At 36.8% G+C, this 18419-nt stretch overlaps 1 long non-coding RNA gene across 2 annotated transcripts in view; it reads left to right on the top strand.

The window, feature by feature from the left end:
• Positions 1–15770, top strand: part of LOC127933911 (uncharacterized) — a 36226-nt gene extending 20456 nt beyond the window's left edge. The window contains exon 4 of one of the 2 annotated variants that reach the window (XR_008147604.1): positions 15039–15770. This is a non-coding gene — a long non-coding RNA (uncharacterized LOC127933911). Of the gene's footprint in view, positions 1–1945; positions 2443–15038 lie in introns of those variants that run through there. The other variant, XR_008147601.1, reaches the window with a different exon arrangement.
• Positions 15771–18419: the final 2649 nt, after the last annotated feature.

Below are 18419 nucleotides of genomic sequence, written 5' to 3'. Positions count from 1 at the left end.
GAACTGCATTACTGAAACCACAATTTTTCTTTTCTTTTTTTAACCAACTAAAGGAAAATGAATTAATAATAATCAACATTATGCCACAATGCTGTCATAACTAGAGCTTAACTTGTATTGAACCCGGGTCTTTCCTGCTCTCCGAGACACCAGTGATAACATCTTTCAGGTACTACCAGATGGAAAAACCTGCCGTGACTAATTATTGTATATTTTCCTTTAATTATTATCATTTATAACCACCATAAGAAAAACATCAGCAAAGCTTTGCAGAGCGGGAACAATGCCAGAACTCTAAATGAAGCGTTAGGATGGCCTGACTCGACCCCTAAACCAGCCCTGATGCCAGTGTGAGACTAGAGGAATCAATGCATTGCAAAGCAGGCTGTTCACGAACTGCCATACCTTTACGTAATAGTGTTATATTTTATGTGTCAGTAGGGATTATTTAGTGCTCCATTATTCAAGAATAATGCCTAGAGGTGTTGTAAGTATATCAGCAACAATAGCACCTTTCATTGAAACATTCTCTAGTGCTCATTACTGTGGCTAAACAAGCCAGCGGGCAAGATCCAAGACTACAACTACAAATGGCCATTTAATAGACCAGAGCGGAAAATATAACACTTGGAAATGACCTTAAAAAAAATCACCGCAACTCAAAATGGATCTCTTCACAACAATTAAAGCTGTATATTGTTTTAGGCTTGCAGATATATATATATATATATATATAAAAAAAAAAATCATTACACAATTGCATAATGATTTAGATTTCCCTTCATTAGTATTAAGACTCACAGTCTAACATAGACAGCAATGAGGTTTTGCCATCACTTGAACAGGGTTATAAACACATGCTTATTCTTCTGATTTATTAAAATGGGTAAACTTGTCTTGGTGAGCTGTTTGCCTACTATTGTTACTTATTTTCCTATTTTATATTTTAAGGTAATATTATATAATATGATAGTATATTATATATCTATAGTCTAGTTTTAATTGTTTGGGAGGATTAAACTACAGTAGTTTTCTTTTAGTGCTGTTGCATTACCTTTTTTACATTTCTTTTATAAATAAGCGATGTTGCCTTTGAGGGCTGCTCAACAAAGAAGGAGCTGTCTTCAGCTGTAACCTCTGCACACCGGAGTCTGGAACATGACACATGTCAGGCAATGATAAATGGTGCAGAGTCCCAGTGATTTCACCAGGAATGCCCTTGAGATGCCCAAGACCCTGATCGGAAATGCTATTGTTGAATTAAACCATAGAAAAAAAATCCCCCAACACCAACATGAACAGAAACACACATAACAAAAAAGAAAAGGAAAATAAAGTAATAAACTTTGCTCCTCTCCTATGTATATATGTGCATGAGTTATGCTAGTGCGGTCATCCATCTTTTCTGTGTTCTTTAAATAGTTCTATTATTTTGGTTGAACTGAAATTCAGTACTTACATGATAAATGACATTTACTGTATGTGTGTATGGTTAAATTGGCACTCTCGTGTTAGGGTCACCCACAGAATCTGTTTTCCTCAGATACTATGCAGTATGTCTGCTGTACAGATTTTCTCTCAGAAGTTCAATTGGGGAACATGAACTCTTTCACCCCGAGTGCAAGATATTTTGCAGTGAATGTTTTCCAGCTATTTCCTCACACTTTAATTAGAATTAAACACTTACAAACCTCAGTGATTGCACTGCTGTGAAATTACATTATGAGCTCAAGCTCACTGAATAATAATAATAAAAAAAGCTCAGCCAAGCCAAACCACAAAAAAAAAAAAAAAAAAAAAAAAAAAAGGCAGAAATAATCACCAGCAGTCCATTTTTACAGTACTAACCTTTCTCTCCCATTTGCAACATTTTGGCTGGCAATTACTCCAAAAACTAATGCTAAGCACCCCTCTCTCGTTGTCCCTTCCTTTCTTTGACAAATAGGGCGTCCGGGCCTTTTAATTGGAATGAAAGGCATTGCAGATCTATTAGGGCAAGGCTGGAGTAACGGATGAGGCCGTCAGTGATCACAGCAGGGAGCGGCGGAGCGAAGTCCCCCATCGCCCAGCTCTATCCATAACGGTCCGCGCATGCCACATGCTTCCGCTGTCAGATGTGCAGTGCCATGCCGACCCCCAGGGGCGGCACACGAGTTCCCTGGCCAGTACAGAGCTTCAACCTCACATTGGCACTGCTTGGCTTTTCCCAATTTAGAACACCTTCAGTACTACAAGGACTCAACTGTGCCGCTATGGGGAGACTTTCACCCCTGAAAATGGAGCGTCTGGTTGTCACAGTGGCGATTAATCAGACTAAATGTTTGAGCAGCATACTGTTTATATAAGCAGTAAGCTGGAAGTGGGAAATTAATTATATATATGGGATTGTATGTTTGTATTTTTGACATTAAATGTAAGTGAATTCTTCAAGTTAGAAATTGAGAAATTACAGTAGCTTTTTTGAAACAATTAATAAATAATCTAAGTGAAAAAATTAAAATGCATTCAATGCAATGAATATCATTTTGAAAAATAATGATAATAATACAAGGCTAAAGATTTTTCTTTGTGTCCTTCAATTAAAGGATTTTTGGAATCTTTATTAACTCAGCTCTCTGTTGTAAGAGCACTGTAGTTTAATTGGTGGACACTCACTTCATTAAACTGCCATTTATTTTTCAAGTGAGTGCTTTCCCATCCACTTGTACAGTGGTGTGTGCAAACATTTGAATGATCATCTTTTCTGTGATATTGAGAGTTGAACAGCAACACTGTGGCCAGTGGTAAATCTATTGATAATTGACTGTCATACACGTGGATTAAGAGTGGATAGATGTGTATGTGTTTGGAATAGCAATTTTTATGTAATTCAAAGCAATCAAAAAGTATTATTTTCAAATTTCATGTAGTTAAATGTACATATTTTCAGTTAACTATCTATTGTGTACCCATTTGTTTATTTTATGATTTTTATTGACTTTATGATTGCACTTAATATTTATCCCTCAACAAAGACCTCTGACCTGATCAAGATTGCAAATGATCAATGATTAGTTTGTCATGATGTAGTTTTTGGGCAAGATGTGAAGCCAGCCCAAGACGCCTTTGGTAAAAAAAAAGAAAAAAAGAAAAGAAAATAGTTTTCAGCTGGCTGCCTTCAATTTTATACCTGCAAAGTTTCAATCTAGCTTTCACCCACCTCCTTTAACATTTAGCTTCCCCCAGCCTTCTCTGTCTTCCTTTTCTGTTTTTTTCAGGATTACTCTTAGTGACCGCTCTTGTGCTGTTATTTTCAACCCTGGGTGGACTGGGGCTTTTGGTATGTGTTCTGGAAATACTTCAAAGAAAAGCAAAAAAGGCAGCAATTTTCTGCTTGAATATCCCTCTGACTAAATCCATTGATCATCCTTGGGGTTCCTGAGAGAGAGAGGGAGTGAGATGGAGAGGCGTGTTTTATCCTCTAATAACTCCTACCTTCACCCCTTCCTACCTTGCCGTTGTTGTGTTGTTGTTGGTCGCACCTCTGCTCTATTCCTTAGAGAGCCAGTGAGATTGAAGTTATTTTATGCTTCAGCTCCCCGGGCCCCAATTTGAAAACTCTGCGTGTCAGTTTTTCGCACGCTGCTGTCATATGGCAAAGGAGTGGGCTTTCTTTTTCTATTCTAACCTTTTTCTTCTGAAGGCATCTGGAGGAGGATTCTTCAGAATGTGACATCTGGGTCAAGTTAAAGAGAGCCAACTTAGAGTTCAGAGGTGCTATTGCAAATGGTCATGGAAAACACAGAGAACAATATTTATGCACTCCATCTCGCGCAATGTATTCCCTCTCCCTTGACCTCATTCGACGAGCGGACCGGTTTGTTTACTTATCTAATCCTTAATCAGGTTCCAGCCGCCATTGTCCACATTACTGTTAAATTGCGCATTATAATCTTGTAAAAGCGTGTTATTAGTAGCGTATTAAAAGTTTCAAAGGTCACTTAAACCCAGAGATCATTATCTTAGAAATGAATGGATGTCGAAATTCCTGTATTACCTTGAAGGCAGACAGGAGGCGAGCCTCCCTTGGCTGAGCTCTGAACGCGGTTGTGTAGTGACATGAAATGACACATAAATAATCTGCATCCACAGTGTTGACAAATGAACACAGGGAATGCACCGAACCCCTTCAAGCACTGTTCCTTCCCAGAAATAACCGCCGTCACAAAAGATTGAGATTACATGATTAGCCCTCTTGTTCTTTTCCATTGAGCTATGAAAGCAGTACAGTGACGTTTTGCAGGGTTTCAAGGTTACCCCGGCTATCTCTTTTTCTTACGAGCTACAGCTTGACAAGCTTGGGTGGACGGGGGGTGGGGGGATTTATAAGTGTAGTGGGGGTGAACGGGGTCATACAGTTGCCAGGGTCATAAGTCAATCCTAGTCAGCTTGGGAGGCTGGCACTGGCACCTCTCCTCACCTGCCAACACGCACTGTCTCCAACATACTCAGTAAACGGGAGCTAATTGGGAGGTGATGAAAGACAAGCTGGGCACAATTTGCAGTGCTTTAGAGACCCAATCTCTCTCACACTGAAGCTCGACAGAACCCTGCCCGTACATGAGACACTGAGATCACCTTGTACAGCAGGTCTTGCTCTTAGTCTCATCACAGTCAGACTCTTAAGTGAGGATATTTGATGAATTCTCACTATTAACTAAATGCTTTGATGCATATTACTAGCATATTGGCTGTTTTGTATTTGTAAAGCACATATTAATGCCTTATTCTGGATGACAATATTTTAGATCCCTTAATCCTTCACCATACCTAAACTAAATTACTAAATATTAATGAGCAGCAAATTAGGAGTTTGAGGCAAAATTCATTATTAATAGTGTGAATTGGTCCCCAAACTAAAGTGTGACCATATAATAATAATAATAATAATAATAATAATAATAATAATAATCTTAACAAATTCATTTATTTAAAGGCTGATATTATTAATACTATAATCTTTTTATTTTATATATTCTATGTCATAAATGCATACATTTCAGTTTAATTACATAATTAACTATAAATCCTTTAATAATAACAATACTAATAAACTATTATTTACAGTGTTTTAAGGCAAGAAAGCAAGATCAATACCAATATATTTTTTTATCTTAAACTATTTTTGGAATACTTGTACTTTTACTTGGTTTTACTTAACTTGCACATTGTTCTGCTTAACAGTTCAATATCATTAACGTTTGAGAGATTGTTGAAAAAGGAGGTCCTTACAATGGTAGAGGATTCTCTCGAACCTCTTCAGTTTTCTTATAGGGCCAGGAGTGTCAAAGAGGATGCTGTGGGCACCTTGTTGAATTTGGTACTTAAGCATTTAGAGTGAACTAAGACTCATGCTAGAATTTTATTCGTAGATTTTTAATCTGCTTTTAATAAGACTCAACTTTGCATTTTAGTAGAGAAACTTTTGAGCTTTGGTTTTGATTTTTGTATTATTGGTTGGATCCTGGATTTTCTAACTGATCAAATTCAGAGAGTAAAGGTAAATGGGTGTTACTGTCTTCATCCACAGGGTCCCCTCAGGGATGTGTGCTTTCTCCACTTCTGTATATTTTATTCACTGACGATTGAAGGAGTAGGCATGAGAATAGATTTATTGTAAAATATGCAGATGATTCAGCTATTGTCAGCCTCCTCCATGCGGATGAAAATGACCATGGCCTTATGGTCATGATTTTGTTCACTGGTGTGATAATGCATTCCTGTAAGACATGCATATTGATTTTAAGGGATATAAAGAGGGGGGTTATGGAATCATTTAAGTAGATGTGTGATTGATAACAGGCTGAATTTTACATTTACATTTATGCATTTAGCAGACGCAACAACCGTAATGGTAACGGGGCATGATGTTTCAGGACAATGTGCTGGCGATTAGCGAATCACAAACACACTGAGCCCACTAACCAATCAGAGCCCATTGTGTAATTCTGAGGGAGGGGCTTCATAGAACCAGGAACGCAACAGACCATTTTGACGAGAATGGAAACAGCAGTGTAGAATAAAGTTAAAATATGTGAAAATATTTTTTTTCTCCAAACGAAGCATAAACATGTCATTGCACCCCATAAACACAATCAAGCTTTCAAAAAAAAAAAAAAAAGAAAAAAAGAAAAGCGGACCAACAGCCCCTTTAAGACCTCACACGGATTAAGGTTATTTCAGATTCAGTTTGCTTTGAGCTTTTCCAGTGTGATAAATGACGAAAAACATCCCAATGTATTTGTCATGTTTTTGAATTGAAGGAGCTGCCCTTGCTCTCAGAGCTTGCTGTGTTTATGAGCTGAATACTCCAACAGAGAGGATCAATACCTTACAGCAGTGTCTTATAAAACAGTAATTAATCGTGAGCACCAGAGCACGTCCATTGAAATGTTAACGACAGCTGAACTGTATAGTGTTCCAGACCATAGGAGTGTCTTAAAACTCAGCTTTATGTTACTTTGGTTTCTCCTATGAGAAAACGAATACACACTTTGGCTAAATAAAGTTATGTTTATTTAACAAAAATCAGTTTGATTACATTTAAGTATTTTGCTTTTGTTAAGGGAGCCTTGCGACTTTAAACTGATACTGTGAGACATGCAGAGTTTCATGTTATGGTTGGCATATAATAACGGGGAAACTAAGTGAGACAGTTGTGTTAAACCACAATTACCCAACCGCCCTGCCTGTGGGCTGTTTCGGGTTGCTTAACATGAATATTCACAGCCCTACGTATCATCCTCCTTGCTTCATGGATGAACCCATCCTCCAACTTTCCCCTTTTCAAACATGAGCACATTTCACCATATAAATCTCACAGAGCATTTGTGCTTCACTAATAACTTTTTTTTCCTCCACCGCTTGATTGCTGAAGCTTGAGCCTTGACACTTGTGATGCACTCTGCCAAGAACATTACGTATCCAAAAGTGATAAAGCTTCAATTTGCTAGACCATTAGACTAATTACTGCAATAATTAAGTAACTACTTGATTAGAACTAATGGGTACCTAATTATCCAGGAAGGAAGGATCAGGTGGTAATTAATAGAGTCAAGCTGATGTCTTGTGACTTACTGTCCCTGGTTACCAGACATTATGGAATGAGAATGGTAAAAACAAACATCACCACTCTAGTGTTTGTTTAGACCCCTGTAGGAAACAAGCTGCTTATGTGTTTATGTGCAGAGTGTGGGTGAAATGACAGGTAAATGGCATTTACTGATGATCATACTGGTGTCCATTTGTAAATTCACTCCACCTAATATTCAGAGCTTGTGTCTGAAAAAAAAGGAAAAGATTTTGTTATTTTTTGAGGGCAGAATGGATGTCTATGATGTTTCACAATCCTACACATGCAAACTAATAAAAATCACATCATTACTGAGTATTTTGTCAGATTATATATTTGATATTTTTATAAGTTGCTTCTCAAGTAAATATATCTTACGTTTTACTGGGAATTAAAAAAGAAAAAGACTAATTAAAAACTCATTAAGAAGTAATTTTTATTTTGCAGTGTAGTGTGACAGTTGGTGGGGGAAAATGGTCATAAGTCGAGAAAAAAAAAAACACATTCATGCATTTATTTACTCATTAAAATGTCTCTTTCACTTGCCATGAAAAATAAACACTATATAGTAACTAAATATCTGCATAGTTATCACTAAAGCTCACTTAAATTAATATTAGATAATGGGTCACAAGTATTGAAATTTTAATGATTAGATGGTGAACTTTCAGTAAGCCAGCATCTACCAACTCACACCTTGACTTTATCATTACAAATAAACTTTTTACCTCACAGTGACTCCAAGAATTCTCCAAGTTTTAAATCACAAATACCTTCTGAACTGAATGAATAATTCAACTTATGTTGGAATCTCATCTCACGATACAGATATTTAGGACATATCAGACACAGAAAGAGATGGGTGGGGAAAAATCAAACATTTATGGAATTAGAGAATTAGCATAAAGAGTATTATCTAAACATATAAGGCATTAATCGGGTGTTGAAAAGGTCATTAATATTTAAGTGGATTGAATACAAAACCTTAGACATAATCCATCCATCCATCAATCAATCTGTCTGTTATTGGACGTATAATTGCTGTAAGATGGGCTGCTGCCGAGGCCTCTCACCATATGTAATACAGCATGACTCTAAATGGAAGCAAAAGTGAAATCTGAAGCTTTTTGATGTATAGGACCTTTATTAATGTTTAAATAATAATGTGCCTGGAGGGAGGGCTATAAATTAGAACTGAGATGTACATTTTCATGAGGAACCCCTCCTACATTTCCATTCTGTATTTAAAAAAGAAAGCATTGCCTTGATTCTAATTGAGCTTGCAACTGTGTGAAGTCCTAAAATTGTGAAAACATGTCCCTTTGGAATTATAAGGTTGTATCTGACATTTTTGTCAAAATTGAGTTATTCCCATAATGTTATTCTGTGACAACTTATTTACATTATGTGATAGACTTTTTATGTTGTATACATGTATTTATTGAATGGAATGCAAACACTTTGAAGCTCAATATCTCAAAACTACTCTGAATGCAGATAGAACCTTATAATTCCAAGAGGACGAACAGAGCTGGTGACTGTGGGGGAAAGTCAATTCATAAAGTGCTGACTTTTGCACATTACACTGATAAGTCTCTCATTATTTACACCTGTTATAAATGACATGGAATAAAACTATAAACAAAGGGCTGTTATTAATGTTCCATCAACATCCATTTACTATATAAGATGAAAGTAGTGTGCTTGCTTCTTTTTTTTAATTCTTTTGACAGCTCACTCATTAGGTCACATCATTGGTCAGGAAAGGGAAAGTTCAGAGGCTCTCTGTGGTACAACAGGTGACTTCTCTTTTGACTTTCTTCAGCATACTGTTGGATTCACATTAATAGTGTGGCCTTTGAGCAGTGATTAGCTGGGCTTTAAGTCTTTGGGTCACATCAGCAATTCATCAATGCACTGTATTGACCCTGTATTGAATCATATTATCCGTTCGACCATATCTGAGCACTGCCCTAATCGAGGGGAAGCAGTCAATGCCCCATAATCAGTCTGGCTGCGGTTTCTCTCCCTGGACTGGGTCTAATAAGTGGAAGTGGGAGCAGGAAGGGCACTCATTTCATCTCTCCGATGATAAAAGTGAGAATGTGTTCTTGTTCAATAGGCACTGTATTTCGTACACTTACATTTATTCTGCTCTAAAACCTTGTTAGCTTCTTCAGAGAAGGCAATCCAAGAATGCACTGTGATGAGCTCAGTCAAAAAAGAAATATTCCAAAATGGCAGACAGGATGAGAGAAGCGTTGGTCAGAAACATTTAGTTATGTTATTAATGTTTTTACGGTTTTAATTAACTGTTATACTGTATATAAGATAGTGAATGGTTAAATGGTTAAAACCATAATGAAAACCATATTTATTTATTTATTTTTTATTGTTGCTTATTACAGTTTTAGAATAGCAACATTCACAGTTTTAGAATAGCGACATGCTAGTGTTAAAACATATTGAAATAAATTGAGAGCTGCTCAGTTTGTGTTCTGTTTGGAGTTGCTATCTCTACAGAGGATTCCAAATCACTCACTCATGAGCTTCAATGATGGTTAAGATGCTGGCTATACTGGCAGTAGGCAGAGTAGGCTTGAAACAGAGCTGTAGTTTCAGACAGGGTCCCACTTTAATGGCTCCAAGTGCTTCTGTCCTCAGGTCTCAGTTACGTTAGTTCTGTTTCTGAAAGACGGTAGCGAGGTGAGGGAGAAGGAGGACTGGAAGAGGAAAATGGGGGCTTTAGAGATGCCTGCTCCACTAAGGGCTTCACTAAGGGGCTTAAACAAGATAAACATTAAGGGCACAGTTGTGTTGTCTCCCCGGGTCCCTGAGAGAAGCAGCCTTTGATGTTGAGACAGGATAAAAATAATGCTGTGCTTTTCCCTCTAGTAATGAAAGATTGCACCATAATGTAGGGCCGTACACATGACTGGCAACAGCAGTGTCAATTAGTCGACTGTTTACGGGCCTTTCTCTGTGAAATGCCGCTCTCTGAAGAGAAAAGTGTATTTTTTTTTTCAGATGAGGGTTATTTGTAGCACTGTGCCCATTTTTGCTCCCATCTGTTGATGCTGGATTGCACCTCAAAGACCAAATATGGGCAAGCAAGATAAATACCCAAGGTATCTTAGGCAAACACACCGGTGACAATCTGGATGGCTATTCTCTCAAAGGGGTTTCTACTAAATTTAGTAAACGTAAAACTTTCAAAAGTTAACATTGCTGTGTAATAAGGCTAAGCTTGTTTGCATAATTTTTGCATTGTCACATTGCTCATTTTCAGATTTTCAGGAATTGTCTCCTAGCACCTTTAAGTCCATAGCTGACAATAAATATGTAACTGTGTAAAATACCAACATTTATAAGGAAGAAATATGAAATTTGGAGGACATATCAATATACACACTGTAATGTTTTGGGAGGCACAACCATATGCAGAACTGGAGTAGCTTCCATATTGTGGTTATTTTTTGAGATGTATGACTGGAGACAATTTACCATTCAACAATTGTTAGTGAGCCACCATTGACTGAACCACCATGTTTAGCTTCAGCTCTTTAAGCTGTTGCTTTTAAACAATGTGCTCTCTCTGGTCTTATGGGCTGCGCCAGAAAGCAGTTTTTTTTTTTTTTTTTGAGAATATTTTGGAGAGAAAAATGGGGAAATGCAGGATACAACAATTTTATGAAAACTATTGTAAAGTACATAAATAATATTTATCATTTTAATTTAGGTATGCAACTGTAGTAGAATTTAAGTAAATAAAATATACAAATAAATTAAAAAGTAATAAAGTAAAATGTAATTGTAAAACTTGTAATATAAAAATAACTATTGGAATACTTAGTATACATATTAAATAAGTAAACAAACTACAGCAGCAGCAACAACAACAATAATAAACAGTTTTGTTGAAAAAAAAAATAACGTTATTGCATCAACAACTAGTTGTGCAGTTTAGTTTCATGCAAACTATTTGCTGATTTAAGTTACATAGACTGTCCAAAAAAAAGCAAATTTATAGTATTCTTTAGAAAGAGTGTGATATCCCTGATATGCTAGTAAAGAGTTATATTTTTATTTTCATGAGGAAAGAGGAAGTTAAACAGGTGTTTTGTGTGCAGAGCCACCCTTTCATTGAGATGAAGTGCCACTGAAGTGTGTCAGTGACTACAAGTACAGTTCTGCTCTGCATAATCGAATAACATTACAATAGATGAAAATGATCCAGTAAAGGCATAGTTAATTTGTGCAAAAAACCAGTTGCAAAAAACCAGTTGCTCTGCTTCGCCTTAGCTCTCTCCCTCTCTAACTAATTTACAAAGCTGTGGTGAATTGATGTACGGCACAATCATCTGCTAGGAGCTGATGTGATTTAAATGAAACTAATTAGGGAAATGTCAAACATAATTAATAAAACAGGTTTAAGTTGCAAAAACACTGTCAACGGGAATGAATGAAGATGCTGCTGCTCTTCTCCCGCTGCTGACTCGATCTCGGTTTCAGTGCCGTTCAATTAGGTCATGGACCCACTCTTCTCTCTCTTTCGCTCCTTCTCTTTTTCCACCTCTCTGTCCAGCGAAAAAGAAGGGAAAGGGAGTGAGGTGGGGGGGAGAGCCAGGGGTCTCAGGACGGGAAATAAATTTGCCTGTCCATCCGCCGCCTGGAAGAAATTAATTGCAGACTCCTCATCCTTTCTGGGCACAACAGGGGCATTAACATAAGCAAATTGCATCCAACGACTTCTGCTGGCTGCTTAATAGAGCATCAGACCTGGCCGATAAGGCTCGGGGTCCCTAATGCATTAGCATTTTCATAATATCAAAATATTATAGTAACGTGAATCGCCCAAGCCCCATTCATTATTGATAAGAACAAAAGGTTTTATAAATAACAAATCGAGAGCATGACTTAATTATGGCAAGCAAATTAGGGTTGTGTGGGAAAGTCAGTTACATTTGGAAGCAAAATAATGATGCGGGAGCCCTTTTCTTTTTCTTTTCTAGCTGGATTAGAGGAATAATAGATTCCCTCACATCCCTCACAGAGCATGTTTGTGTTGTCCTGAAGGACAGTGACTGGAGATGGTGGGTCAAGTGTTTTTGGCTTTCACACTAATGGTATATATATATATAAGATATGTTTTAATAAGAAAGTGGAAGACTTTATGTGTAACCTCAAATATTTTTGTGATTGTAGAATTTAAGAATTTTATGTTCTTTTATAAAACAATTATAGGAAAAAATATAGGATAGGAAAAAAAATGCAAGTTTTTATTTTTATATTTATACTGTATCTGTTTATACTATCCTCATACTGTAGCTCAAAAAAAAAAAAAAAAAAAAAAAAAAACCTTGCCTGAGAAGAATATAAATTCTTCTCAATTGTTAAAAAAGTCAGATTTTTTAAGATAAAAAGTTTCAATATTTTTAATTATTATTATTATTATTATTATTTATTTCATGGTAGAAATAAGCCTCCATAGATTAAGGTTTACATCTTGATTCTATCTAACCATCCATCCATCCATCCATCCAACTGAAATACTGAAATACTGAAATACCCTTTAAAAACAATCGTCAGGTGCAGGGTCTCGCGCAAACTGTTGCATGATGGGAACAACCTTTTTTGCTCTGACCTAATCTGTTTGAAGGTCTTTGTCTTGGTTGAGAAAAAAAGATGAGGAAGAAAGATATCATCCCTTCAGCCCCTCAGTGATTCATCATGAAGGAAAGCTTTAAGCTTGAATTAAATATGAATTTGTGACAGCATGAAGTTTAAGGGAGGCAGGCATCCACTGAGAGAAATGGGGTTTTCTTATTGTCGGCTGACCTGGGCTCGTGACTGATGAGGGCTCGGTTATCCCACTGAATTCTGTGTTCTATTCCCAGAAAGTAGAAGATCACACTCCACTTTGCTGGTGAATGAAGTATAGGTTGTGTGTACAGCTGAAATACACTGTGTGAAACACAGTGTATGGTCATTAAACTCTTTTGACGCTGAAAAGGCCCATATTTGTAAAGTAAAAGCAGTTTAATTGTTTCCATACGTATCAGAAACCACAATAGGTTCTAAAATTATCATGTCAGCAACCTTATGTGTTTATGAACTAATGAATAATAATAAACACATTTTTAAAAAAAAATTAAAAAATAAACAGAAATAAAAAGTTCATTTCCAACAATATGGAAATATGACGAGTAACCTGCTAATTGGTATAAATCTCCTCAATGCTGAAAGGAATGAGCTGTACAGTCCCTCTAGTTTTCTTATTGATTACACAGGATGCAAATGTAATTTCTTCCTATAATGACTCAAAGCAAAATTTCTCTGTTTAGGACAAAACCAAGTGCACAAAACAAGTCCTAAGGGATGAATGCAAATACGAGCATAACATTACTGTAATAAAGCATAGAGTTCTTGCTAATAGCACATATTAATGATTGAAATCTACCTCATCGGATAAGTAAGTTCACATTACCTATCCGGAGCCCTTAACAAAGAGCTTGTTAATGTAGTGCTGTATGGAAGGTGCATGTTATTTTTGTTTTTCCCTAGTTGCTTTAGGAATTAATCTAAATATATGGAATTACATTACCTTCTAATAAACAAAGTTTTGAGGTGTTTGGACTAATCGTTTTGCAAAACTTCTAATGAAGTAATATTTTTTTAATCCCTTTAGTTTGTCTTCTTAAAGGAATAGTTCACCCAAAATGGAAATTTGCTGAAAATGTACTCACCCTCAGGCCATCCAAAACATAGATGAGTTTGTTTTCTCATCAGAACAGATTTGGAAAAAAATTAGCATTGCATCACTTGCTCACAGTGGATCCTCTGCAGTGAATGGGTGCCGTCAGAATGAGAGTTCAAACAGCTGGTAAAAACATCACAAGTTATCAATTAAAGTTTTTCTGGATTTAAAAGCTGCATGCTAATAAGTTTCAATTGCTTCTGACTAAAACACAAGTTTTTTGATTGAATTAAAAATACAGACATATATGCACGAATCAAGCAATGTTTACAAGAGGAAACAGCCCAAAACAGATGGACTTTTTCACTGGAGGAAGGGTTATTATGGATTATGGAATGGTATTTTGTCTATAAGGGACAGTTTAAAGTTAAAACACCAAATGATGGATTTGTTTCTTACAAAAATGCAGCTTTTCACTTCACAAGACATTATTATTTGTTTCAGTTATTTGAGGATTATTGTGATGTTTTTTAATCAGCTGTTTGGACTCTCCTTCTGATGGCACCCATTTGATGCAGAGGATGCATTAGTAAGAATAAGTAACTGTTTCATTCTAGTTCCCACCAGATATTATGGTGTTAGCAGGTAAATATAACAGCAGCAGTCTAGTGATCATGTCAGAGTCCAGTGTTAAGAGTTGCCAATGTATCTTTGATCGCTGTAAGACAGTTTTGGCTGCTCAAAGTTCTGCTGCACTGCTTGCAAAACTATAGATTATGGTTTTAGTCAAATTCAATTATTTCATCATCTTGAAAACTCTATGTTTGCTCTGCAGTTGTATAATATATGTTTGCTAAAACTGTTATGGTTTTTATTATATAAGGCTTACAATTTAATAACACTGTTAAATTAAGTCTTAAAATAATCTCAACACAGACACACACACACACACACACACACACACACACACACACATATATATACAGTACAGACCAAAAGTTTGGACAAACCTTCTCATTCAAAGAAATATCAGTGCAGAGTTAAAAAGCAGTACTCTTTATTCTAGATAGGAAAGCTGTGTGTAAAGCATAGACCGTCTGTGTTGGTTGTGTTTTTAATTGCTGGACTCAGAGTGTCAAAGTCTTGATCCCATAGTGCAACAGCCTCTTTATCATTCTTTAACCTCTGTCTGTATTGTTTTCTCCTCTTTCTCATCATGTCCCCATACAGTTGAGGCCGTGAAAGACGTCCCCTAACCAACCAAAGTTCTGACGCACTAATGCATTGCAAGTTTTCTGTCCCAACTAAAGGTGACAACATATTTTTTCCCCTCTCTTTCTCTCTTGCCAACCCTCCATCTAATTGCCCTGTGCCAATAAGAATTAATTAGTCTGCTTATTTTTCTTGGGTTTTGGAGAGCTTCCCCATCTGGTGGGAAGACGGTCCTCTGTGAGGCTGATTAATGGCGTTCAAAGACAGTTGCTGGAGTGTCTCTGCTCGAGCTGACGGCTTGTGTTCTGGTCTGGGTCAGAACCCACAGCAAGCTGCACGGCGCCAACCCATTATACCGCCACAAATTTCTCAGACTCAACCTAGAATGAGTGTAAAGACCTCATCCAAAAACAGTAACTTGACAACAAAGGAAGTGATGACCGGGACAATTACACACCTGCTAATTATTTCAAGGACTATCAATCACCTAATTGGATGGTCAAGGGTTTCACCTCAACCTGACATTGCTATAAACAAAGTCAAAAGCAAACAAAACTGAATGATAAGTTGACAGTGTGCAATAGGATATCTGTCAATTTAAAAATGTACAGTAAACGTCAACCAGGCGTCAAGATCACGTAACATTACACAGCCAACCTCAGTCACAAAGTGAAGATCTGTGTGGTGACAACTGCCACAAAAACAGGTTTCTCTCTTCAGGTAGAAAATGACAAATCAAATAAATATAAAGTGGGGTCCAAAAGTCTGAGACATGCTTTCTAATTGAGTGAAAAATTTAATTTAAAAGTTTACATATATTTATTATTATTTGGTACATTGCTCTTATACTTGAATGAGAGCAGCACTAAAACTGGCATGGATTTAGAAGTAGTTTATTTTGTTTGCGCTTCTTCTGAAAATCTTGGGATCTTAGCAAAACTGACAGTAGTTGCATTTGTAATGTTACAAAAAAAAAAAAAAAAAAAAAAAAAAAAATATATATATATATATATATATATATATATATATCAAATAACAATAATAAAATAAAAATAATGACAATTTAAAAATACATATAAATAAATACAAAATCTAGCAGCTCAACTAATTTCAACACTGATGATAATAATAAATGTTTCTTGAGCACCAAATCAGCATATTATATTGAATTCTGAAGGATCTTGTGTTATATACTGGATTAATGATGATATCAGCTTTGTCAGCACAGAAGTAAATTACATTTTAAAATATATTAAAATGGAAAACTTGATAAACATATTAGTAATATTGTTAAATACTATTCAAATAGAAAAAGTAATACTAATTAAATTGTAATAACATTTTACAATATTCCTGTTTTTACTATTATTTTTTTTTAAATAGCCTTTGTGAGACATAAAAAAGTTACTAACCCTAAACTTTTGAATGCTAGTGTATATTTGTGTGTATATGCATTTTTGCCCCTCAAATTTAATTGCTTATGTTAACATTTCTCACTTTACACTCAAGAAAATGTGCCTAAGGCAGATGAGCGACCTCTCTCACCTGTCTGCATGTTCAGACGCATTCACCATGAGGTAATGCAACCCTCCGGTCAGCAGCTGATCTTGGGCCTGTGGAGCTCTTTCTGCAGCTCTGATAACTTTAAGCTTCCAGCCAAGGAGAAGAAGAAGGCTGATAGATCTCCCAGGCCACTGGAGCTTGGACTCATTTGTCAGCCACATGACAAAGGGAAGATGACATTTAGAGCCTTGTGAAGTGACTGCCTCCAGCTCGCCGGGCAGCCCTGAAGTAATAAATGTTTACCTTAAAGGAACAGCGCTGCCAAACCCACCTCTCTCCGACGACAGAAGGAGGGCCTTTCTGCTCTTGGGGTCCTTATTTCCACCACCTCTCGCTCACGCTGTCAAAAAGAAACAGATTAATGACACTATTCGCCCGACAAATCATATTAGTGCAAGCAGACACAACGGTGGAAACTTTTGCGGTACCTTTTCAGAGAGTGATATCAGTTCAAATAAAATGTATTCCTGTCTGACATTTATAAAGGTGGGTGGAGAGAGGGAGAGAAATATAATGATCCTCAGAGACGGGGAGATGACCGGCTTTGAACAATGATGAAAAAACGTGCTGGAGTCTTTTCATTGTGGCCTCCATCAACAGCATCTTTGGCTGTTTACGGTGAGCTGATATACAAAGAACACACTCAGAAATTCTCATTGGACACATGCAGGATACTCTAGACTATATCCAGTAAATAGATGTTTTATAACAGGAAGCAAAGCCGTGTTTTATGGACATCATATTATTAGAAATGTAGAATGAATAGACTTGAATGGATAAAATGATATTTTTTTTCCTCCTCAGCCGACGGAAGAAAAACAGAGGCACTTAAACAGGAGACAAATGTCTGTGGGAGCAATTTATATGATTGTATCTTGTTCGTATTCATCCTAACAAAGAGCCTGCATGATTCACTGTGTGGAGGTAAGTCCTTGAAGAATCCCTTCTGACAAATCTTTGAACGCTCAAATAACCTTAATATTTAAAGGGATAAAAAGGAGCGTCCGTTGAGATGCTTTATAAAAGACTTTGAGTATGAGAATGGGGGTCCTCGGAGGCCACTTTTCATGGACAGTAGGGCAATCCGATTAGATTGGAATAGAGCCATACAGGACAGGCTGTGGAGGTGATTCAGTAGCTCCAGGGGGAACATGTGTAGTCTCTTCTAATCATTGGTCCAGCATTCCAAAAAAGACATGGAGATGTCAAACAAAAAGACTCAGCGTGGAAGGTGTGTAGAGCTGTCACGGACATAACACCCAATAATCGAGCCCTCGCAGTGAGAGAGGAACATTTGAGTTGAAAGCAGAGCTGGAAAAATGGAGAATCATCCCTTCCTTTTCTGAGATCTCAGCATATATTCACATGCCAGTATAAAATATAATATCCATATCTGAAGTATAACTGACGTTCTTCAATGCAATTTTGATAGCTCTTTTTTTCATCTTACCTCTGTGTGATATCTAATAAAGTGTTTATAATATTATTATTAATAGTAGTGTTTATATTATTATTACTTACTTCTTATTATTACTTTGGTTTCAATTGCATTGCATTAACCTCTTGTGCTTTCCTCCATTTGGTTATAATGTGTGACAATGTGCTTCCCCTCACAAAGCCCAGCAAGCAAAGCTCATTGAAGGCTTATGGAACATGCCATCCAAAAATCAATGCTTCAACAGTATATGCGTGCAAAATGACAGAGACGCTAAACTGTGAGGTTACAATAACCCCTGCATAGAGCACTGGAAGGGGGCATTGCTTTGACATGGTCCTACAGTAGAAAGACAATTGAGATAGCAAGAGCGCGAGAAGAAAGCAGCAGCCAGAAAGGTG

This window comes from Carassius gibelio, chromosome A18 (genome assembly GCF_023724105.1).
Source record: "Carassius gibelio isolate Cgi1373 ecotype wild population from Czech Republic chromosome A18, carGib1.2-hapl.c, whole genome shotgun sequence".
In the NCBI taxonomy this organism is placed as follows: domain Eukaryota; kingdom Metazoa; phylum Chordata; class Actinopteri; order Cypriniformes; family Cyprinidae; genus Carassius; species Carassius gibelio.
The sequence above is the reverse complement of the archived record's forward strand: the minus strand, read 5'-3'. Positions and strand labels throughout refer to the sequence as shown.